At 35.7% G+C, this 26267-nt stretch overlaps 1 long non-coding RNA gene and 1 pseudogene across 2 annotated transcripts in view; one reads left to right on the top strand and one right to left on the bottom strand.

Annotated features, from left to right (window-relative positions):
* LOC147658329 (uncharacterized) overlaps positions 1-26267 on the bottom strand; it is a 123226-nt gene that overhangs the window by 30271 nt on the left and 66688 nt on the right. The window lies entirely within an intron of this gene.
* On the top strand, positions 11413-14988 carry LOC147658330 (uncharacterized; annotated as a pseudogene).

Raw genomic sequence — 26267 nt, 5'->3', positions numbered from 1 at the left:
TATTATATTGATTTTGAATCAGTTGTTCTCAATGCCTCTAGTTCTACTTCTTCGCTCCCTACTTCGTCTGTTTCAAAACTTTCCAAAGTCAATCTTAAGTATTCTGGTCTGAATATAAGTCTCTAATTAGCTGTCCAACTTAAACTCAGTTCTCTATTATCGGTGGAAATTCGTAACAACATTCTCCTATGTTATCACATACGGTATAATTTTAGATTTAAAATTGTATAAAGATGCAGAGTGGTTCGCTAACAGATCATACTTGTCTCTCTTTTCTATTTTTATTGTTCTTAATTTTCAAATTCTGTGATTCCAATGTATTCTATATTTATATTTCAATGTTTATTCCATTAAATTTCTTTTGAAATTTCGTTTTAACTCTTTGCACTCGTATGTTATATATTTTACCGTTGCACTCATATGTCGCTATATAGTCGCTATTCTAAATTTTATTTATTTATTATAACGACATTGCAAATATAAGCCACTATCTCATCATGCATAAACATAAATTTTGTAATTAAATTTACTTCATCAAGGAGAGACATCAATTCTTTTTTCAGAAATTGCATGTGCTTTCCAATTAATTGTGGTGGCAAGAAATGTGTAATCAATTTAAATTGTCTAATATAACCAGCCATATATTTACGGAAAATTATTTTTGAAAATTTTGATAGAATGAGGATTTTCGATTTTCGATATGGTATGGGTATTATGTCTATTAAATATCCCACCTCTTGTGAATGTGGTTTCATCTGTACGATTTTCGTCCGTAATATATTTAATGAAAATTGTATTTCTGAACAAAATAATCTTCGTACATAATTGGAATTAATTCGGAATTAATTCTTGCATCTTCTAATAATAACAAGAATGTAAACTATTTTCCTTCAATATTTTCAATACAGAGACATGATGGATTCCTTCTTTTCTTGCTATTTCTCTCGTACTAGAATTAGGATTTTCTTCTGTATTCCGAAGTACTGTTTCTTCTGTAGCAAAAGTCCTCGATGTTCTGGACTTTTCTACATTACTTTTATGAAAGTTCTATGTATTCTTAAACATTGGATAACTTTGAAATGCTTCCTCATTTGAGATTTTTCGAGAAGGAAATTTTTCTGTATTTCTTGCTTCATAATGACTTCCATCCACTTTGTCATAAATTTGAACCACTTCTTTAAATGAGTACATAATAAAAAATATTAATATCAATAATAAAGCACAAAATAAAACTAAGAAATATTAACACTATTTTCACACTTTTTTATTATATACTATTATTAAAAAATATGATTTATTTAAAAGTTATTATAAATTATAAATGATTATGTTATTATATTAAAATATAAATTATTATATATTATTATATATTATTATTATATATTATTATATATTATTATTATATATTATTATATATTATTATTATATATTATATATTATATATTATTATATTATTATATTATTATATTATAAATTATATTAAAATATTATTATATTAAAATATAAATTATAATGAAGCCTATTTGATAATGTTAATATTTAATAATATTTCTTGTTTGTCTTTAAAATTTATACTGATGCTATTTAAATTTGTTTTGTAAAATAGTTTTTTGTTTCTAAGAAAGTCTTTTGTTTTAAAGGAGTAAATGCATGAAAATATGATAAATTTGTTGAAAAAATATTTTGACGATGCGAATTCGGTATATCCTACATTTTTTTTTTCATTTGTTATTTTATTAAACTTTTTTTCATCGAAATTATTTCAATATTAATTTCAATATTAATATAACATTTTATAAATTTTATTTCTTAACATTAATCAACATGCGAAGATTCTAAACAAAAATACCATGAATGTTTGTTACAAATATTTATTACAAATTTAAAAATAAATTTATTATTAGTTAACTATAATTGTAAATATGTTGAGAGTTAATTCTAAACATGTTAAAAAATAACTAAAGTTGTTAAAAAATAACTAAAAGTAATTATGAATAACTTTTATACCAAATAAAATGTAAAAAATTAAAAATAAATTAATTGGAAAATTATTTCATACAATAAAATATAATTATAACAAAATATTGAAACAATATTATTATGATACAATATACGAACGCATATGTGAGTAAAGAAACAATGTAAGAGATCACGCAAGAAATTCTGAAACGATAAATTTGTTGACAAAAATGTCTTGACAACGGCGACGCACGAATTTGATGTTTTCTTTTTCATATCTTTTATTAAAATCATTAATATTAATGTATGTTATTCTATTACGAATTTGTTCTTTAATATTTATTATATAATAAAGAATTTATTTTCTTTATTATCTATTTGTTGCACAAAATAAGATTGTAACAAAAGCAAGTAATATAATGTATGCTACGATATGAATATGTGTAAAACTAAATAGTATATGTAATGTGAGAGCGGAGATGTGTGTATCTATTTTGTCTGTTGTAGAGAAACAAAATAAAAACGCGAGAAATTCTAGAATAGCAAATCAGTTAAACAAATATATTTGTAATAGTAAGACAAATTTTGTGTATTTATTTTTTATATTTTCTTTTATCTAAATTTTTATTATTAGAATTATTGCATATTAAAATTATTATTCATTAATTTTTTTTCGAAATAAAATTATTATCAAAAACAAGTTTATGCGGAGAATTATTTTCGAATGATTATTTTTGAATAATAATAATTTTGAAAATAAAGTAAAACACATATACAAGAAATCGTGTGAAATAGTAGAGATAGAAATATATATAATATTTATAATATTTATAATAATATTTATAATATTTTAACAATTCGATACTAATTATAATATTAAATAATTAGTTTCTAATAATTTCTTTTTCATGTGTTAAAAATAATAACAAAAAAAATCAAATGTGAGTGGAAAATTTATCAATACATCAGTTTAATTTTTATAAATGAAAGATAGAAATGTGTTGGAATAGACAGAAGAGTTGAAATTAAGTAGAAGTTAAAAAATAAAACTTTAAAAAAAAATTTCAAAAGTGTACTTAACAATAACATAAATAATACTTTAGAAAACGAAATGAATTTTTTTTAATATGTATTACGTGCCTATTCATACGAAAAAAATTTACAATAAATGTGAGCATTTTATGAATCAATTTTCTACTTTTTTCCGTTACTTTTCTTTAATTCAACGAGTAAAGAAAATTAAGTGTAAATGTAATAAAGATAATCAATTGATTTATTAGTCAAAATTCATTGACATTAATTTATGTGTGTATATTTTTTAAAAAAAATTAAGTCCAAGATAAATTAAAAAATTTATTTTTTTTAAATTTCAATAAAATATGTGCATGCAGTTTTAATGAAATTTATAGATATTTATGTGATGTATCTTTTTTATATATGGAAATTATTTAAATATGCAAGTAGTGTGAAAAAAAAAACAATCTTTCTGATTCAAAATCTTATAAAGATGGGTTTTGATTTGAATTTTGATACGTAGATAGATTGAATATAACAATTTAATTATTATTTTAAATAAAATATTGTGCAATCATCGTATAATCGACATTATATAGTCAAATATCATGAAATTTGTTGTAAATTGTTCGAGCTAAGCTTTTTTAAAAACAAATTATATAAATTTTCATTTGCGTAATTAAAATAGAATTCTTTTTTTTTTATTGATACATTAAATAGTTGTACTTTTATGTATACTGCATATTAAATTATTGAAAATCAAAATAGTTCACTTCTATATTTAAAACTATATTTAAAAACATCGACTATTTACGAAGAGTTATGATATTAGAATATGGTACTGCATTCAGTCTTCTCGCTCTATCTTAAACTTAAAACATTTATAATTCGTTAATTAAATTTTATCAGACACATGTGTCTATAAACTTTTTTCTTTTCATCCTTTTGATATCTAGAATCCATTCTACAAAGTGTCTCGCATTTTTATGAATATGTATATTTATATTATTTAGTTTATTTTGATTTCAAATAAATTCAAAACAACTTCTATTGATATTAAAATTTATGATATTTATATGAAATGAAATATTTAAAAAATTCAGTCTTTTTTTTTCTCATCCGAAACAATTTTTAAATTGATACGTGTTTTCTAGAAATTTTTCAAGTTTTTCTTCTTTTTCTAAGAAAAAGATGCAAAATATATAAAATATTACTAAAGCAATTTTAATGAGCAAGTAAAGCAATTAAGTTTTTGAAGATAATTTTTCGAATTCTTCTTTTCCAGAGTCGAAAATTACCGCATCATAGCATAATCAAATATAACATCAATACATCTATAAAAAAAAAAGATAAAAAGAAATAACTATACAAGATGATTTTGGCAACAATTTGAAATTGAAATTGTGCATCAATTTATGATGCACATCTTTCGTTGAATTTGTGCAATTTTTAGTTCAATCTGTCAAATTTTACTGATTGATGATTATTCATTTCGAATACAATGTTATGATTCAGACTTTGTGCCGAAAATAAATAATATTTTTTGAAAAAATTTCATTTTATATATTTCCATTTAATTTTCATATAAGAAATTAATGATATAATGAATATTTAAAAAAAGTATAAAAAAGTTTTTCTCTTATTTTTCGTTTTTTTTAATATTAAACTTTCAAAAATGAAAATAATCTATCGAAAATATTTTTTTTTTCTTTCGCAGTATTATTATCACTTTTCGATATCGATTATTATCGATATTATTATCACCTTTTTTCTAATATAAACGAAGTGGAAAGTGAAAAAATAATAAAAAAGTAAATTATTTAAAATTATAAAAGATATTTCAGGAAAAAGATTCTCGTCAACAATAAAACTAAAACAATAATAGATGAAGTGATACTAATATTAATCTAATATTAATTTAGATTATTTAACCGAAAATTATTTATTAATGTTCTCACAAATTACAAGAGATATTGATTCTCATACAAAGTGAGTTCTTACAAAAAAATAATTCGAATGAATTTATGAATATTCACTCGAAACTTAATTAGCTTACATTTTCGATACATTAGTGAATATGTATCAAAATATTTATTTTATAACTTGAAAATAAATAGATATAATTATGTATAGAGTATCTCATTTGAAATTTACTTACTTTAATTTGTATTACTTTAATTTTTATTATTATTTATTATTCGTAATCAAGAATAATTGAGTGAAAATTAATTTCAAATAATACATATTTTGAAGTTTTTAATATATTTTTAATATATTTTAATATATTTTATATAAACATCAAGAACTTTTCAATTTTGTTTTTTGTTTGATCCAACTTTCTTTATAAAAAAAATTAAATCATGTATGCTTAAAAATATTATTTCAATTTAAATCTATTGAAAATTTTATTGTATGAACGACAATGTAATTATTATATGAAAGACATATCATTTTGTGTATTTTTTGCTTTTCATATAATTATAATTTTCATAAATAACATTTTCATATAATTTTACAAAATTCAAATTAAAATATTTTCTAAACTAATAATTTTTAACAGTACTCTTATTAGAATATTGTATATTGTATTTTATATAATATATATCTTTTCCTTAAAGTAAATCAATTAATTAATTTTGATATTTTATCGTAATATTAGTACGAAATTTTAAATATTCTGCCTCATTTCATCTAACACAAATTTAGTTTGCTTATAACTTCATAAATAAATCTTAAAAGATATTCATATATATTAACTTTTGTGTTTGTATTAATATTTAGAATCGATTCACCAATTAGTTAACATTTTTGAATAGTAAAAAAGCACAAGATTAGAGTAAATGTATTATGTTAAGGCTTGTGAAATAGTCGGGTCCTGCTTTATTTTCAATAGTTCAAATACTTGTCAATAGCCTAGCAGTAATTTATAAGCGGGCACGGTTTTCGTTTTCCAAATCTTGGTTTAAACAGATGCCACAGCAAGGACCGTTTCACAAGCTGCATTTGCACGCTATGTGATGGACCAGGAGAAAGCGAGAGCAAAGGTCCTGATTCCCACGCACTGCGACGTGGCCTCACGAGGGTCTATCCTTCGAAACCGCCCTTCCACACAATGATTGGTCTCTCTAATCCCTCTCTGTATGCATTTTCACAAAAAATAAGGTTTGGAGGAAAAAATAAAATTCGCTGTCTAGCAGTTGAGTTAGAATAGACACAGAAGACAGATAGATTTCAGCAACGATACAGTTTACATCAAAACACAGTGAAAAGCATACAGTTAGCCGCAAAGAGTTAAAGTACCACTATTCGTTCACTCAGTTCATGAGATAAACGATTATACAGTTCCTACGGTAATAGGTAGTCGATTATATAGTTCCTATAGTAGTAATTTTGAGCAGTAATATCAGTTTTAATCGAGCAGTAATATCAGACACCACATTTGTATAATATTCAAAGTGGTTCATGCTCATGACTTTAACATTTGATTCTTCGAGCCGGATACAGTGGACACAGAGTGAATATTTGAAGGTAAGCTCAATTGAGTAGACAGCGAACAGTGGTGAATAGCAATCAAGAATTCTTGTTATCGAAGGGTTTACCTCAACATCAGAGAATTATTAGTAAGTTCCTGATTCGATCTGAAAGGAAGGTCAATGCAGTTGTGAGACCCAAAATTCCCCGATAAGAACCACACTGACAGGAAGCGGCACAGATTAAGCACCGTGTAAAAATTCTTTAAATATTGATAGAAAACTATAAATAGTATAAGTAGAGGCTCCTCCAACTGCCTAAGTCAATCTTCTTAAAACCATCAGTCTTCTTCAACATTCTACCGGTAATCGATCATCTTGTCAACTTTAACTGTACATTAACTTTAATTTCAATATTGTGAATAAAGTGTTCGAATAAAGAGTGAATAAAGAGTGGGTTCGATATTTTTTTTATCAACCACGAGTTATTACCGCACATTTCGGCGATTAGAATCAACTAACTTTGATCAAACGAAACTACGAATTCGGATTACGGTCAGCATCGAAGCACGGTTGATCCGTAGACCATATCCAGAGCTACTTGAAGAATTTGCGATCTCCACACAAAATCTACGCTACGGCCAAATAACCAATAGGTGAGACAATCTGGATTCTTTTATTAGACACCTAACGAGAAAAGCAAGTTTCTCGAGTGTTAATACTGAAAAACGAGACTCACAGAAACAAATAACTATTAAAATGGCTAGCAAAAAAGTAAAAGAAGATTCATTAAGCACAGCAACCACTGTTAGCCAAGATATACAAGCATTAATAAACGCCTTACAAGAGCAAAATATGAGACACGCAGAAGAAATTAGAAAAATGCGTGAAGAAATACAAGCATTATTGATAGAAAACGATAAAAGACACTCAGCCATATAAACAATTGAAGAACGATTTACAAAAGGACCATCACAAGAAAATTATAATAAAATGCCATTCGGATTAAAAAACACACCTGCTATCTTTCAATGATAGACATTGCACTACGAGAATTGATTAACAAATACTGTTTCGTTTATCTAGACGATATTATAATTTTCGGGCAAAGTATTGAAGAATATAATATGAATCTCGCCATAATATTACAAAGATTCGGATTAAAAATACAATCAGACAAATGCGAATTCTAAAAATCTGAATTTGAATACTTAGGACACATAGTAACCGCAGATGGAGTAAAACCAAACCTTAAGAAAATCGAAGTTGTGAAAAACTTTGAAACAATAACACCCACCGAAGTAAAATCTTTTTCTGGACTCGCCGGATATTACGAAAAATTTATACGAAATTCTAAAATAGCTAAACCATTAACCGAACTTAGAAGAACACACCTTATCATTGGACCAAAGACTAACAGAATAGTTTAGAGACGCTAAATGAAAATCTATGCGAGGCACCTGTAATTCCCCGATTTTAAGAAACAATTCACCATTGACGCCAGTAACGAAAGATTAGGAGCTATACTCTCTCAAGAAAGACATTCTTGTTGTAACATTTCAAGAACATTGAATCTACCAGAGAAAAACTACTCGATAACAGAAAAGGAACTATTAGCTATTGTATGGGCAATCAAGAGACTGAGACAATACCTATTGGAAAAGGAATTCATAATTCGACCATCAGGCACTAAAATTGTAAAGATCCTTCGTCGAAATTGATGGGATGAAGATTGAAACTAGAAGAAAAATGATATAGAATATACAAAAGGGAAAAACAATACTGTAGCACACGCACTGTCCAGAATTCATGCGATTACTGATACCGAGGAAACACAACGTACAAATCCTGTTGACCACGAAAAATTATTCAACGAACGGGAAAAATCATCAGACGTGATAAAAGTAATGAAACTGCCGAACAAGAAATCTTCTACCAATTAACCAAAGTAGAATATAAATATCTCGGATATTTCGACAAGAAACTATGGTTACAGAAGCTTTACCAAATAGTACAAAATAATACCAAGATAGGAATTGGGGATGAAAATTTTTCAAATATCGAGAAATAAAACAAAGAAATAAAACAAAGAATAAAAGAAATGATGTTCAACATTTCAACGACTAAGTGCGAAAAATCACATTCGCATATGAACCAATACAAGAGTTTACTGCGGAAGAAATAGAAGAGATATTGAAAGAAAATCATGACAATGTTGGACACCCAGGCATCCAAAAGACATACGAAAGAATCAAAGAAAGATATCAAATTCCGGATCTAATGAAAAGAATAGAAGAAAGAGAAAACAATGCGAAACGTATTAAACCAGAAAAGTAACAAAAATCAGAAGAAAAAAAGAACCAGTAATTCCCGACACACCTACAGAACCGTACGATAAGATCGTAATGGATATTGTCGGACCATTATCTAAAATCAAAAGAGGAAATCAATTTATACTAACAATACACTATGAGCTGAGTATTTAGCCAAGTATTTAGTACTAGTACCATTGAAAAACCAAAGAACCGAATCTATTTAGGAAGGATTACTCGATCATTATATCTACATGTTTTCATCACCAAAAAAAATTCTTACCGAGAGAGAGCAGAGTTTTATCAGCGAATTAATGCAGAAATACGAAGAAGCATTCAAAATAAAACATACAAAGACAATGAGTTTTCATCCACAATCAAACGGTAGCCTAGAGAGAACAAATGGAGTAATATTGGACATGCTAAAGAGTATCCAAAACAACGACGAACAAGAATGGGATCAATTGTTGAATTTCTTATGCCTATTCTACAACACGATTCAACCGGATTCACATCTTTTGAACTTACATTTGGACATAAAGCTAATCTACTTTCTACCATATCCAAATATCCTCAACGAACATATGCTTCCGAAACGCTTAGACATAAACGCGAATGGGACGCTAAACTCAGAAAAGCTATAGAAACTAAAGCTAGAAACTAACAAAGTAAACAAAGACACAAAAGAGATCAAGAGAAAAGAATAATAAGACAACAAAAACGGTTCGCGGAAGGTGATCTAGTATTAATACATAACGACCATAAAAAACATAAGTTAAATAAGGTATGGTTAGGTTCATCGTATTGACAAAGTTAAAACTCTGTATTACGAAATACGCATCGACAATCGAATTCGGAAAATATATGGTAATAGAATCAAACGTTATATTTCAGATTCACTATTGTTCTTGGGAATAGTAGGACTGGAAATTATACCTCTTTTAGAAAATTCGGTTTACCAGAAAAATATAGATAAAGCATACTTATACAGCGATAATATTAATATGATAATAGGGTTAGATATAGATGAAGTATTTCATAGATTGAACAATATTACGATAAACTTTTTGTAAAAACATTGGGAAAACATCGTGAAGATTGCGATTTATCCGAAGAAACTGAAACGCTTAAATTTAGAATTCAACAACTAGACAGTCTTTCAGCACATTTAAAAGTCATAACACACAGCAGGTATAAACGTGGACTTTTGAACGTCATAGGAACTTTAGGTATAATTTTAAAACCTAATTAATAATTCATTGTCAAATCGCTAGATTTTATCTCAAATTAAACCGTATTCACGAGTCGGACTGCATTTTCAGCGTTAGTCCGAATTTGACAGTTGTGGCATTTGTATCCGGCGAAAAATCTGCAGGACCGCAAGTATCTTCAAGTATAAATGAACCACTAGATTTGTTTAAATTGTTTTTTACTGATGAACTTATTAATGAAATAGTATACGAAACAAATAATTATGCAAGAAAAGAGGAAAGGAAAAGTATTATCATTGTATTTGATAAGACGATCTTGGCATAATGTGACTATCGAAGAATTTTGGAGATTTATTGGAGTTATAATAATTATGGGAACTATGCCTTTAGCAAATTTACAAGAATATTGGTCAAGAAATTATATTATATTCTTTTTTATTCACATATATTTACGAGAAATAGACTCAACCAGATTTTTTGGATGCTTCATTTAAAAACAATTTCAACGCAAGATACAAATCCAAAAACACATTTTGCAATTAGTAAGTTGTTTTCTCGATTATATAAACTCAACATTTTCAAATTATTTTATACCGAGAGAATAAATTTGTGTAGATGAATCCATTATCAAATTCAAAGATTGGCTATCATTCATTACTTATAATCCAAAAAAACGAATCAAATGGGGTATAAGAGTTTATACGATGGCAGATTTAAATACTATATTTGTGATATTTTACTCTATTATGGATCTTTTACAACAGAAAAATTAAATGACCAGATTTTTCTATATCAAGCAGAATTCCGTTACACCTTTACAAAAAGTTATTAGATAAAATTCCTGGCGTTTAAGGACACCATATATTTACAGATAGATAGCACATAAAGTTATACTTTAGCCAAAGAATTATATAAATTGAAATGAACTTAACAGAAACGACAAACAATCAACAAATAGAAAGATCTTGTCAAATATAATAAAAAAACCGAAATTCAATAATAAATCTATAGTAGCATATTGCAAAAATATTTTACTTCTAGCATGGAAAGATAAAAGGATTGTCACCACTTTGACAACTTGGGATAATGCAGAAATTACACATGTAAAAAGAATCTTACGAGGTAGTGTTGAAATTAATATAAAAAAATCTAATGTAATTACAAATTATAAAAAATATAGGTATTGATCGAGCGGGTCAATATGTTTTAACATATTGTTTTTTAAGGAAGTCATTAAAATGGTGGCGAAAACTGTTCTTTTGGGATTTAGAAATATGTTTAATCAACTGTATATTTTATATAAATCAGAGAAACGAACGATTACTTATTAATTTACAATATACAAAAACTTTAGTTAACTAAGGAGGAGGAGATTTTCACCAGACTCAAGTATCCGCTTCTTCTTCCAATATTGATGAAATTCGTTTGAATGGAAAATTGCACATTATGTTAATAGGAATTAAGAAAGATTGTAAAGTTTGTTCCCAACGAAATAAGAAAAGTAAAAGACATCAAACGACATATTATTGTAATACTTGCCCTGACAAACCGAGAATGCATCTTGGTAAATGTTTTATAAAATATCACACAAAACAAAAATATAGACTTTAAATATTTAATTTAAATAAATTAAATTTTGTTTATTTATATGTAAAGATAAATTATTATATGTAAAGATATTAAAATATAGAAGTTTTATGCGTTAATTTGTGTGTGAAATCATTTTAAATTTGTTGTAAGAAATTCTACCGAACGCGCCGAACATGCGGAAAACCATCTGAAGTTGCTGGTTCGCTCTAGCGAAAAAGACGCGGAGTACAAAGGGTTAAAATACTACTAGATTCATTTAATTATTACTAGACCCAGAATGGGATATAGTACAGGTATATCCTATTCCGACGCTTAAAAACAAAAAATATGTAGCACTTCTCTTAGAGCACCAAAATTACATGATAAACCAATTGAATTACATTAATATTGATACTGAATATTTGAACACGTACTATTAAAAGAAGATAGGAATAACCATCTGTAAACAGACCCAACCCACGATAAAAACTCGACGATAGATTGCGAATCTGAAATAATTAATTATGAAGATAACATTATTAATTATAAGATAGTAGTATATAATATAAAAGGGGTCAGTTTCATACCGCTTAAAAATTTCAACCAATATATAGCAATACCGGAGAAATCAAGCGAAATCATATGTAGAAAACTCTCGAATTAAAAAAGTTAACCAGACCTTCGTTATTAAAAACACAGGGAAGTTGAGATATATACGATCACATGAGAATAGAAGAAACCAAGAATAACATAACTTATAAGATAAAAATAAAAGAGATCCAACTGAATAATAATGATAGCTATGAAATACTGTTAGACCAAATAGATAAGACACCTAAGATAATAAACCGCTTACGAGGATACCAAACTACGATCAACCAAATATCAGACGACGTGAATAGTCTAACTTTCAATCACAGAATAAAATTGATAACCAACTACAATATAACTACAATATACACTACAAATATTAGGGTATATTGCTTTAGAATTAGTAGGACTATGAAAATTAAATAAAGTAGGTTTATTAGAATGTATAAGAAAATGCACACCTTCAAAATTATGTATCCATTTATTTTGTTGTAAAACTAGAAATACGATTAATAATCAACCAACAAATACATCTAGCGCACCGTTAATTCTTTATACCGCACCCAATGTAATGCCTTCACTCAGCCAACTAAGGTTCCAAGATGAGGATGAAGAAATCGGTACACCACTATAGATTCAACGTACCAAATTTCCACGAAATGTTTCGAGAACAAAACCAATCTAAGAAAGGAGAAGTGTGATATCCAAAATTCTTCGATAAGAACCACAATAGCAGGAAGCAGGCCAGACTAAACACCGCATGAAAATTTCTTAAACATTAGTATAAGTAGAGGTTCCTCTAGCCGCCTAAGTCAATCTTTTTAAAACCATCAGTTTTCAGTCTTCAACATTCTATCGACCATCTTGTTAACTTTACCTTGTACATTAACTTTAATGTATTTCTATATTGTGAATAAAGAATTCGAGTGGGTTCGGCTACTCGACATTGTTTTTATCAACCAACGAATTATTACTTGGCACAGTCATCAGAGCGGGAAGTTGTATTGCGTTCCTGATCGGCATCTAGCAATAGATAGTCTCGCATCAGACTAACATTCTATTTTTTTCAACTTCAGCATCATCGATCTAATCTCCTTTTTAACATGTTCGTCGCACAGCGTGATTTCGATATTCCTCACCCAAATATTGCTGGCTCGGAAAGCCAGACCAGAGAGGGACAGCACTTGTCAGATCTGGCCTTTATTTTTAACAATTCGGATATCTCTAATAGCCTAACAATAATTTATGAGTGGGCATGCTTTTCCTAACGCTTTCCAGATTTTTAATTTAACAAAGATACCAGGCAATGGCCACTTCACACTTGCATGCTATGCGATAGACGACTGTGAAAGCCAGCGCAAATATCTTGACCTCCATCCTTCGAAATCGCCCTCAAACGCGATAATTAGTTTTTCCAATCTCTTTTTGTGTGTTTTTCACGAAAAAGTAAAAATTAGAAAAAAACAACAACCAAGTTCGCGACAGTCTTGCAGTTGACTTAGAATAGAAATAGACGAGATAGATAGAATTTAATGACATCAAAACACAGTTAGAATGTAAACACACTATAAAAATACAAATGATAGTAAGGAAACAAGTGATAAAGGAATAGTAATAATAGAAATAGAATTTTAAAGAAAAGTTTACAAATAAAATTTCTCAAGTTCAACTTCGGATGATAAGAAATCATATGCAAATGAAGACCTTGACGAAATTTAGCCTTGCTATAAACGAAGAAGAGGAATTAACCATTGCTAATGATTTCTTGGACAATATACAGTGAAACGAGTTTACTAACAAGCAACAATCACTTCCGTTCCCTGGAAAAAGTGGGTTTCTGTTGGATTTGCCATCTGATATGAGCCCAAGTGAAGTTTTTTCATTATTCTTGGATGAAAAAGTAACAAGCTTTTTAGACACAAAAACTAATAGATATGGTCGCGAGCGTTAGCGCGACTTATAAACAGGACACTCGAGAAGGTTTCGGTTATAGTCTTCCTCGCGACCGCGACGGCGAAGCGCCAATGACACTAAGCAGAGACAGCTGCAGTTCTTCTCTATTTTTATTTTTACGTCGCCTAAATTATTGAGTGTCCTGGATCAAGACCATCTACCTCTCGCCCTGGATTTATATCTCGAATGAGGGAATGTCGATGCCCAATTACAGCATCGATATTTTTCCCACTCATAATTGGGACACTCCCCAATCAGCCAGGAAGAGAGTCGACGAAGGCTGCGGTCTTCCTACCGACTAACACTCACTACCGATAAAGCCTTCGGCCAATACACACTACCGAATACTACTCGGGCAGTCAAGACTACCGCACCGATACTCCATCAGAGTAGTCACAAGTCGAGTCAATCGTTATTGGACACCGTGCCTCCGACCGTTGGACACGGTGATAATGAGTTGGGACACAGCCTTCTAAAAAAGACATCGTCCACCAGCATTAAGTCGACAAGCGACTAACTTCGGCAGCGGCGAAACCATTGGTCCTTCAAGCCGGATTTCCGAACGAGCACGGACTTCCGGCATTCATCTTCGACGGATTGAAACATCGGAGAGACTACTCACTAGGAGGACTCGAGATCAAGGACAGCGGACTTCGACCTTCATCCAGCTTCAGCAGCGGGGACTGAACAGGCGATACCCGTCCTGATCCCATCAATCCGGTAGATTTGGAGTTTATTCATTCTTTTATTCAAGTCGGCCTAGCACCTGTTACCGAGGAGCTTCACAAGCTCGTGGAGGACCGCGACTGGATAAAGGCGATGCTGATGAGGTTCAAGAACTTTTATGAGAACTGGAGGACCCGGCGCTCTCCAGTCGTGGCTAGACCGGGTCGCGGGACTGTTGGATAGACTTGAGCCTATACAGGATCGCATACAAATCCTCGTTTCTAATACCGCGGACGAAGAAGCTCACTTACGGTTCTTCGAAGACTTTGAAACGCAGTATCATGAGCTAAAGAGCGCGGCCACAAGCTACCTCGATCGCCTTTGAGCAGCGTCAGTATCCGCGAAAGAACCAGCGCGCGTTCAGACCGGTCACTTGATCACATAAGACACAACGATTACCTCCGGTTTCTATACCATCCTTCAGCGGCGACTTGGGTGAGTGGATCTATTTCCGCGATAGCTTCGAATCAGTGGTTAATCGCGATGATTCACGTATCAACATGGAGAAGTTCCATTACCTCGGGGCGTCCCTGAAGGGTGAAGCACATCGGCTCTTGGCATCGGTTTGGATGGCGGAAGACAATTATGAGTTCGTGCGTAGCAACTACGACGAAACTAACGCCATCGTAAGACATCATTTATCACGGTTGATCGAGCTTCCGATGCAATCACGGACGGCTGCGGACCTGCGACGGCTCTTCAACGAATGTACTGCCCAGCTTAAGTAATTATCACTTAAGTATAATCATGGGGTCCGGATGCAAAACTGGGACCCCATGATTATATATTTCTTGGAGAGCAAGTTTCACTGTATAAGTAATAACTGAGAGCTGGGTGCAGGCCACGGCCAACCTGGACCGGCTGGCAACCCTTTCGGACATGCGATCGTTTCTCAAGCAACAGTGCTCCTCCTTGGCCGCCTTGGAGAAGCGCACGGACACTTCGAAATCAAAACCTTCGTCGTCTCAGGGATCGCGCGCAAGAACCGTCGCCTTGCTAACCACGAAAAACCCGGTTTGCCCGCAATGTGCTTCGAATCATATACTCTCGCAGTGCAAACAATTCAAGGCGCTCGCGATTAAAGCCCGCATCGCTCAGGCTAAGAAGTTGAAGGTTTGCTTCAACTGTCTCCGTTCGGGACACGGAGCGCAAGAGTGCAGCAGCGGCTTGTGCAAACAGTGTAAGGAGAGGCATCATACCTTGCTCCATGTAGGGAAGAAGTCCAAGAACACATCAACGACCGACAATACCGTGGCGGAGGTGCCTGCGAGTGCCACTCCGCAGACCTATTGCGCGGCCTGATCTGATGGGGACCCTATGCCTTATCAGGTCATGTTACCCACCATTGTCTACGTCACGGACAGAGAGGGTGGGAAACATGAGCCCTACTCGATCAGGGCTCGGAAGTAGATATTATCAGAACCTCGTTTTTGCGGCGTCTCAATCTGCTGCGTGAAACTTATCGAACAACTCTTCGTGGTATCGGAGGTCATCGACCGGTACTCGGTTTAGCGCGGTTGCAGATATCATCAAGCTACAGCGGGTTCCAAACCACCCTGTCGTGCCTGATCATGGACGTCACCACCGGCAACAACCCAATATCCGGATCACAGAATCCGCGATTCATGTTCCGCCGCAGATCCCTCTGGCGGATCCCCAGTTTGGTGTTCCACGCGAGATGGATCTCGTAATTGGCAATGGCCAATTGTACGATATCATATTCGCGGGGCGCATCAGGTCGGGAAGGAGGCTTCCAAGCCTTTTAAAAACGCAGCTAGGATGGGTATTCAGCGGACAGTTGTCTAACATCTCACGTACGGAATCGGCGGTATGTAGCATCATTACGAAAGAACAGCTGAGTCGCAGCTATCATAATTCTGGGAGTTGGTGGGTGTGTCGACCGGGGAGGTGACGCCTCATCCTTGCGAGAGTCGGTTCCTAGAAACGGTGGGGAGGGAGCCGAGTGGTCGCTATGTAGTTACCATTCCTTTCGCGGGAGACGTGCGCGAACTAGGATACTCGCGCGCGATAGCCGGAAGAAGATTTCGCGCTCTGGAGCGGAGACTCGCGCTTGAACTGCGCTTGAACTGCGCGACCGGTACAGTACATGAAGGACTATGTGGCCTTGGGTCACATGGCCAAGGTAGACGTAACTATTCAGGTACCCACCGGACTTGCCTTCTACCTGCCGCACCATCCGGTGCTCAAGGCAAGCAGTACGACCACTAAGCTTCGAGTGGTACTCGATGACTCGGCAAAATCCTCGATGGGGATCTCCCTTAACGATCTGCAACAGGTCGGACCGCCGATCCAGAAGGACTTCTTGTCGATTCGAATCCGCTTCCGAATGTACCGGATTTTCCTAAGTGCAGACATCGAGAAGATGTTTACACAAGTGTTGATCGCTCCTCATCAGCGGTCTCTGCAACGCATATGTGGAGGGAGACCCCCCAGGATCCGATCAAGATATACGAGTTGAACACAATCACTTACGGCTCAGCTCCTTATATGGCCACACGGGTGTTGTGACAGGTGGGATTGGACAACTCACCGCGTTCGGCGGCTAGTGCGTCGATCCTCCGCGATTTCTACGTGGATGATCTCCTGACGGGCGCAGACACCGTGGAAGAAGCAATCGTGCTCAAAGGGAATCTGGAGGTTCCCTTACGGGCAGCAGGGTTCAATTTACGGAAATGGGCGTCCAACGAGCTCTCGGTTGTCAAGAGTACCTCGGGTGAGTCCATAATCGTGGGCCCCCAATCCGAGAAAGATCCTCGTACTCTCGGTCTGGGAACTGGTTCCAGACCAATTGACTGTTGAGTTTAACGATCCATTTACTGCTCGAATAACCAAGCAAACAATTCTGTCAGAGACCGCGAGAATCTTTGATTCTCTTGTGGGTCTTGATGGGTCCCGCAGTACTTCCCGCGAAGCTACTGCTTCAAGAGCTCTGGAAGTTGGGAGTGTCTTGGGACGAGTCTGTGCCCCAAGACATTCATACGCAGTTTAGCGACTACTTAAGGGAACTCGAATCCCTAAGACACATTGCTATTCCGCGATGTGCGGTGAGCATCGGCCCCGCCGTGGAACTACATGCCTTCTGCGACGCCTTGGAAAAGGCATATGGCGCGTACATCTATCTACGCGTCGCCAACAATACGAAAACCACGGTCCGGCTACTTTGTGCGAAGTCACGCGTGGCTCCCCTAAAAACGATCAACATGCCGCGTCTCGAACTATGCGGGGCCTTGCTGTTGTTGGAATTGGTGGAGAAGGTGCGAACGTCATCTCGCATCTGCTTCGTGAGCGAGACGTACTGGACCAACTCCACCATCACCCTCGCATAGATAGGGGGTGATCCTAGTCGATGGAGGACGTTTGTCGCGAACCGGGTTACGCAGATTCAGACGAATTCGCGCGGCGAATGGCGTCACATGTCCACAGGTGACTACCCTGCTGACCTGCTATCGCGGGGGCTGACGCCATCCAACTTACAAGACTCACATCTTTGGTGGGATGGTCCCTCCTGGCTGTGGCGGGGACAGGACGATTGGCCCCGTGCTCGCCCTGCAACGAGTTAGCTACCAGAAAAACAGGTTCCAGTATGCGTGTTCATAACGGTACGACCACAGTTTGATGCCTTGAAGAGGTACTCAAATTATACGCGCCTTACGCGAATCATCGCGTATTGTATAAGGTTCTATCGCGCAGTCCGCGTACGGCTTTTGGGGGGACGATCGAAAACTCCTGCAGAATAGGACGACCACTCGGGTCTCCTTCCCACCGGGGCGGAGATCGACCGCGCGGAGGGTGCCATTATTAGATGGTTACAAGCACATTCGTTTGCCAAGGAAATCGCGGACTTGATGTCAGGAAGAGGACTGGCGCGATCCAGTTCCCTGTGATGTCGCTTCCTCGACGAAAGGGGATTACTCAGGGTAGGAGGGCGATTGGAACGAGCTGCTTTATCATTCAACCATCAACATCCAATAATCCTTCAAAAAGGGGAATACCTCATCAAGCTACACCTGCGCGGTGAGCACGAACGACTGCTGCATGCGGGATGCGAGGCAGTCTTGTCATCGATTCGGAGGCGTTACTGGTCTCTTTCAGCGAGAAGCACACTGCGGGGGGTGATTCGGAGGTGCGTTCGGTGCAGTCGGGCACAACCCAAGACCGAAGAGTACCAGATGAGTCAATTACCAGCGGCAAGAGTGCGGGTATAAGCACCCTTTTTCAGTACGGGGGTAGACTACGCTGAACCGTTCCTCATCAAGGAACAGTCCCGAAGTAAGAGAACATACAAGGCCTATCTGTGCGTCTTCGTATGCCTGGCCACCAAGGCGGTCCACACAAGAGGCGACCACGGAACTAACCATAGAAGCGTTCCTGAACTGTCTGAGCAGGTTCATCGCGCGCACGAAAGATTTGTTCAGACAACGGAACCGATTTCGTGGGCGTGTACAACGAACTACGTCGAATCCGCGAATTCCTCCGCCAGAACGGGAAGATGATTGGTCACCATGCGATCGCGGAGGGTGACGTATGGCGACTCATGCCCCCACATGCACCACACTTCGGTGGACTGTGGGAGAGTGCAGTTAAGTCTGCCAAGAGACACCTTCTGCGAACATTTGGTGAGACACGCCTCACTTACGAGGAGTTCAGCACCGTGCTGGCCTGGTCGAGGCGTGCATGAACTCTAGACTCCATCCTCTGTCATCAGATCCAAGAGATCTCAATCCCCTGATTTCAGGACACTTCCTTACGGGAGGTCTTAGCACTGACATAATACATCCTGACGTCACGGACGTCAAGGTCAGTCGCCTGTCCAGATTTCAGCTGCTGCAGGCGATTCAACAACTTTTGGCGGAGATGAGAGCGCGACTATTTGCACCAGCTTCAGCAACGATCCAAATGGAAGGATCCAGTACCTCAGACCATCAGAGTGGGCAACTTGGTCGTGCTCAAAGACGAAAATCTGCCGCCACAGCGATGAGCCGACTGGGCCGAGTAATCCAGTTTCTTCCAGGACCAGATGGGGTGACACGGGTTGTATCAGTGCTGACCAGTATTGGCACTCTAACCAAACCTAACAGTGACCAAAGTCTGCCTTTTACGCGTGGACGATCCAGCACCTTCTAATCACGACGACCCAGCGCCTCCCAGCTACGACGAATAGCCGAACCGGACCCACCACACGAAGAATTGAACGCGAGCGATTCAAGGCGGTCGGAATGGTCGCGAGCGTTAGCGCGACTTATAAACAGGACACTCGAGAAGGTTTTGGTTACGGTTTTCCTCGCGACCGCGATGGCAAGGCGCCAGTAATACTAAGCAGATAGCTGCAGCTCTTGTCTATGTTTATGTTTATGTCGCCTAAATTGTTAAGTGTCCTGGATCAAAACCATCTGCCTCCCGCCCTGGACCTATATCTCATCAAGGAATGTCAATGCCCAATTACAGCATCGATATTTTCCCCACTCATAATTGGAACCCTCTTCAATCAGCCAGGAAGAGAGTCGACGACGAGAGGGTTGCGGTCTTCCTGGTTAACACTTCTTACCGATTAGGCCTTCGGGTAGTTCACACTACAGAATACTTTTCGGGCAGTCAAGACTACCGCACCGACTCTCCATCAGATAGATCGTAGTCACAAGTCGAGTCAATCGTTATTGGACACCGTGCCTCCGACCGTCGGACACGATGACATTGAGTTGGGACACAGCCTTCCAAAAAAGACATCGTCCACCGACACTAAGTCGACAAGCGACTTACTTCGGCAGCGGCCAAACCAAGATATGTTGAATAGAAATTGCTTCAACGCGAAACGACTGATTACGCTCGATTGAATAGATGGAAATCTACCACTTTCAGAGAAATCAAAACATTATTTATTAATTAAAACATTGATGATTTGGATAGATCTAGTACAGACACCGCTCATTACATGTTGGTCAACGAATCCTATTTATAAATTTCCATTTTCGAGTAACAAAATGTTTCGTAATCGATTTGAATTATTATTGTCAAATTTACATTTTACAAACAACGAAACCACACAACAGAATAGTAGAGTTGGAAAAGTTTTACCACTCATACACACACTGCCAAACAACTATCAAAAAGTCTTTTCACCAGGCCAAGATATGGTAGTTGACAAAACAATAGTTCCTTGAAGAGGGCGATTAGTATTTAGACAATATATATAAACTAAATCCCATAAATATGGAATCAAATTATTGAAACTTTGTCCTACCGTAGGATATATACAGACCGCGAAAATGTATGAAAGAGATGCAAGCGCAAAAAGGAAAGTTGGCATAGCCAAAGACGTTTACATTGAACTTGTAAACAAATTACTAAATGAAGAACGCACTTTATTTGTGGATAACTTTCACACAAGTTATGAATTAGCACTTAAATTTTTAAATGTTAAAACACATGTTGTTGGAACGGTACGTTACAACAAAAAATATATGCCAAATTTCGTTATGTTTCACACACTGAAAAGAGGTGAAATGATAACATAGGAAAATTCCAATGGTATTGTGGTGCTAAAATGGAGAGATGTTCACGATGATAGAATATTATCAACAAATAATCCACCCATTATAACTTTGAGTTTTGATTCTATTCATCGCGGTCGTCCACAAAAAATGAAAAAAGTGGCTTTAATTACATAATAATGGAAAAACCGATATTGATAGAAGCGATCAAATGGTGTCATATGCAACAACGATACGAAAGAATATTAAGTGGTATCGTAAATTGGCATTTTCTTTGGGAACAACCATTGTAAATGCACGTTTTGCATATCAAAAAATATCAAAAAATTACAAACCAAAAAGTAGATATAAGAAAATTCCGAGAACTTTTAGTTAGAGAATGATTGTTTTCGGAAAATACTACCGAAAACAATAAAAAAAATAAAATGAAAAAAATGTCTCATTATTTAGAGATTCGTAAAAATAACCACGAAAAACCTATAAGAAGAATGTGCATCCTATGCTATCGGAAGAAAAGACAAATTGTCGAAAGCCAAAAAACGAGAAAAAATATTAAAATAATTACAACTTATTGTTCTAAATGTCCAAATTACCACAAATATGGTTGAATTGTTTTAATGAATATCATAATACACTATAATATAATGTAAATATAAATTAATAAAAAATATAGTATAATGTAAATATTTTAATATTTTTATTTATTTTGTATATTAATAAAATAAAATATATGGGTAACAGAATTGCATGGTTTCTTCGATGCCTCCGAGAAATCTTACGGAACATGCGTTTACCTGGGCCCTCAGATAGGAGTAGATAAATGGCGACGACGGCTACTCTGCACGAAATCCAGAGTAGTTCATCTCAAATCAATTCTCTTCCGCGATTAGAATTTTGTGGTTCATTATTATCTCTCAATTGATATCAAAGATTAAAGCTGTACTTCACTTTAGACACTATTCGCAAATATTAGTGCACAGATTCCACTATCGTGGATAAATGATTTACTAAGCAGATGGGAAACATTCGTAGCTAATAAGGTTGCAGAAGGCACATACAATCATTGTATATGGCGTCACATAATGTCACCCGATAATCCCGCGGTGCTAGCTCCAAATCTTTACAAAACAACCTCGTGTAGTGGTCAGGATCCACTTAGTTAGAAATAAATATTAATGAGTGACCAGTTTCCGCGAATAAATCGACAACCGATGTACCAGAAGAAAGAATGGTAAAAATCGTCTTGAAAAGCTATAGGCAGGAAAATAATTTACTGCGGAAGTACTCTGATTACACATGTTTCGCATTATTGCTTACTGCATTAAATTCATAAGATATTCGCAAATAAAGATGCACGACAGACATTCGGAAATATAGCCAGAACTAGGAAATTTAACTATTGCCGTGTTAACGCAAGCTCGCAAGATACTAAAGTTTTCACTCAGAAGGAAGTCTTTTCAGCCAATTATTGTGTCTAAAACAGGCAAGCCACTACCAAAATCCAGCAAATGGCTTCCGTTATGTATATTTTTAGATGAAGATGGAATTACAAGAGTGGGTGGTAGATTGCGAAATGCACCCGTGCACTTCTAGAAAATCACGTTCTATAAGATTTCCCCCTAAGCACTCATTTACTGAAATCATAATAAGAAACACTAGATTGTTGCCTTAGAATGTGGAATGAGTCAGCTACCTGCGTTTCTAATACATGAGAGGACCCGTAGTAAAAATAAAAAACCTTATAGTGAAGTCGTATTTAGGCATTTTTATATTATGCTATTGTATTTATGCTATTTTGTACGCTTCGTTACGAAGATCATACATTTAGAACTAGTCAAGACGGACTTCTCCACTGAAGCCTTTTTAAATTGTTTCCGTAGATTTATAGCTCGCAGAGGATTGTGCAGAATAATAGTTTCAGATAATGGAATAAATTTTATAAGTGCGCGAAATGAACTTTACGAATTAGTGCTTTTGAAAAATAAAGAATACAGCATAAAGATACATTATATACATTAGGAAGATATAATATAGATTGGCCCTTGAATCCCCCGCACGCGCCATTTTGGTGGGTTATGGAAGAGTGCAGTAAAGGTCACCAAACATCATCTGCGACGTATCATTGGTGAGCAAAAAATGACGTTCGAAGAGCTACACATTCTGCTAGTATAAATAGAGTCTTGCTTAAACTCCCGATCTATCACTCCTTTGTCATCCGATTCTGAATCCTTTGACTTCAAGTCATTTCCTGATTGGCGATGCCGGAGAAGGATTTACGAGAGATCAAAGTCAATCGCCTCGGCTGATATAAAAAAATTCAGCAAATGTGTCAGTTTTGATAGCGCTGAAGCAAGAAATTTACAACAGTTGCAATAGAGATATGCAATAAATGATACAAATCTATGAGCACTATAAGAGAAAACGACTTAGTAATAATACGAGAAGGAAACCTCCCCCCTCTACAGTAACGCATGGGTAGAGCAGCTTCATCTTGGGACAGATGCTATCCCACGCGTGGCCACTGTAAAAACTACCAACGGCATCATGCCGATGGCAAATATTTGCATTCTGTCAATATAGCACGGTAGCGAATCCTCATCGGATCCAAATAACGATCAAGGAAAAGTAGACTAAGATGTTTCATCTCATTTAGATGACAGAAGTATTATAGAGACATTAGATATTGCAGAGTGAAAGCGTTATTAGTATGCATTATAGTATTGAATTCGCTAGCAATTTCAAGATGGGCTGCATGTTAGCATTTGCTCGCCATGTGATGGACCAGGAGGAATATAATATTCAAAGTGGTTCATGCTCATGACTTTAACATTTGATTCTTCGAGCCGAATACAGTGGACACAGAGTAAATATTCGAAGGTTAAGAATTCTTGTTATCAAAGAAAGAATTCACCTCAACATCAGAGAACTATCAGTAAGTTCTTGATTCGAACTGAAAAGAAAGTCAATGCAATTATGAGACCCGAAAATCCCCGATAAGGACCACACTGACAGAAAGCGGCACAGACTAAGCACCGTGTAAAAATTCTTTAAACATCGATAAAAAACAAGTATAAATAGAGGCTTCTTCAACCGTCTAAGTCAATCTTCTTAAAACCATCAGTTTTCAGCCTTCAACATTCTACCGGTAATCGATCATCTTGTTAACTTTAACTGTATATTAACTTTAACTTTTATTGTGAATAAAGTGATCGAATAAAGAGTGAATAAAAAGTGAGCTCGATATTTTTTCTATCAACCAACGAGTTATTACCGGACATTTCAGCGATTAGGATCTAACTTTGATCAAACGAAATTATGAGAGTTCGAACTACGGTCAGCATCGAAGCACAGTTGATTAATGGACCACATCCAGAGCTACTTGAAGAATTTGCGACTTCTACAGAAAATCTACATTACGGTCAAATAACCGATAGGTGAGACAATCTGGATCCTTTTATTAGATATTTAACAAAAAGAACAAGTTTCTCGGGTGTTAGTACTGGAAGACGAGACTGACAGAAACAAATAACTATTAAAATGGCTAGCAAGAAAGTAAAAGATTCATTAAGTACACCTACCACTGTTAGCCAAGATATACAAGCATTATTAAACGCCTTACAAGAGCAAAATATAAGACACGCAGAAGATATTAGAAAAATGCGTGAAGAAATACAAGCATTATTGATAGAAAACGATAAAAGACACTCAGATATGTATAAACAATTGAAGAACGATTTACAAAAGGAAGCCGACTTGAGAAATCAAGAGATAGGAAAACTTGTACAGAGTACGCTCAAACTAGGACTAGATTCTAATGAAATCGCTCAATCTATGATAATCAAAGACCGATCCTACGTGACAACAAGAGAAACAAGAGGAATTCACCCAAATGCATTAAGAAATAACGTAAATACCCAATTGTCTGTAAGAGATTATCAAGATCAACTTAGAGACACTAGACAAGGACTTACCGAAAGTATTTAATCGTACAACATAAGATTCCGCAAAGCATTCAACAAATTACAATATGCAGTAAATAATGAATATCGAGACGAAATCATCCGTAGAGCAATGAACGATAGACTAATAATCGACACTGTCACTGACTATATACGAGGACTAAAAACAGAAATAGGAAAAATATTACGAGCCAACGTACCTAGAAATCTTGTTGAAGCAACGACGAGCAACAGAAATCGAACGTCACTGCGAAGATGTCAGAAAACATGGATCCAGAAGAACCAGAAGAACAGAACGCCTAGCACAAGCTGTAGTCCCGAACGTTATCGCGACCTATAAACAGGACATTCGAGAAGGTTTCGGTTACGGTCTTCCTCGCGACGGCGACGGTGAGGAGCCGATAATTCTAAGCAAAGACAGCTGCGGCTCTTGTTTATGTTATGTTTATAAAAAACGCCTAAGTCATCGAATGTTCTGGATCAAACATCTTGCCGCCCGCCCTGGACCTATTTTTCTAATCGGGTGATGTCAATGCCCAATTACAGCATCGATATCGTCCCCACTCATAATTGCGAAACTCCCCAAACAGCCAGGAAGAGAGTTGACCAGAGCTATGGTCTTACTGACTAACGATCACTACCGATAAGGCCTTCGGTCAATATACACTACCGAAATACTTCTCGAGCAGTCAAGACTACCGCACCGACTCTCCACCAGAAAGGTCGTAATCACTCGCTATTGGACCCCGTGCCTCTGACCGTCGATATTGACACGGTGATATTGAGTTGGACACAGCTTCCAAAAAAGACATCGCCCACTGGCATTAGGTCGACAAGCGACTAACTTCTTCGGCGGATTCAGCAACGTCGAAGAGACTACTCACTAGGAGGACTCGAGATAAAGGACAGCGGACTTCGGCCTTCATCTAGCTTCAGCAGCGGGGTCTGAACAGGCGATACCCGTCTTGATCCCATCAATCAGGTGAGTCTAGAG

The sequence above is a fragment of the Apis florea genome, unplaced genomic scaffold (assembly GCF_048593485.1).
Source record: "Apis florea isolate Af1SG1 unplaced genomic scaffold, ASM4859348v1 contig_2291_pilon, whole genome shotgun sequence".
Lineage (NCBI taxonomy): Eukaryota > Metazoa > Arthropoda > Insecta > Hymenoptera > Apidae > Apis > Apis florea.
Note: the sequence above shows the minus strand (reverse complement) of the source record. Positions and strands in the feature narration are given on the sequence as shown.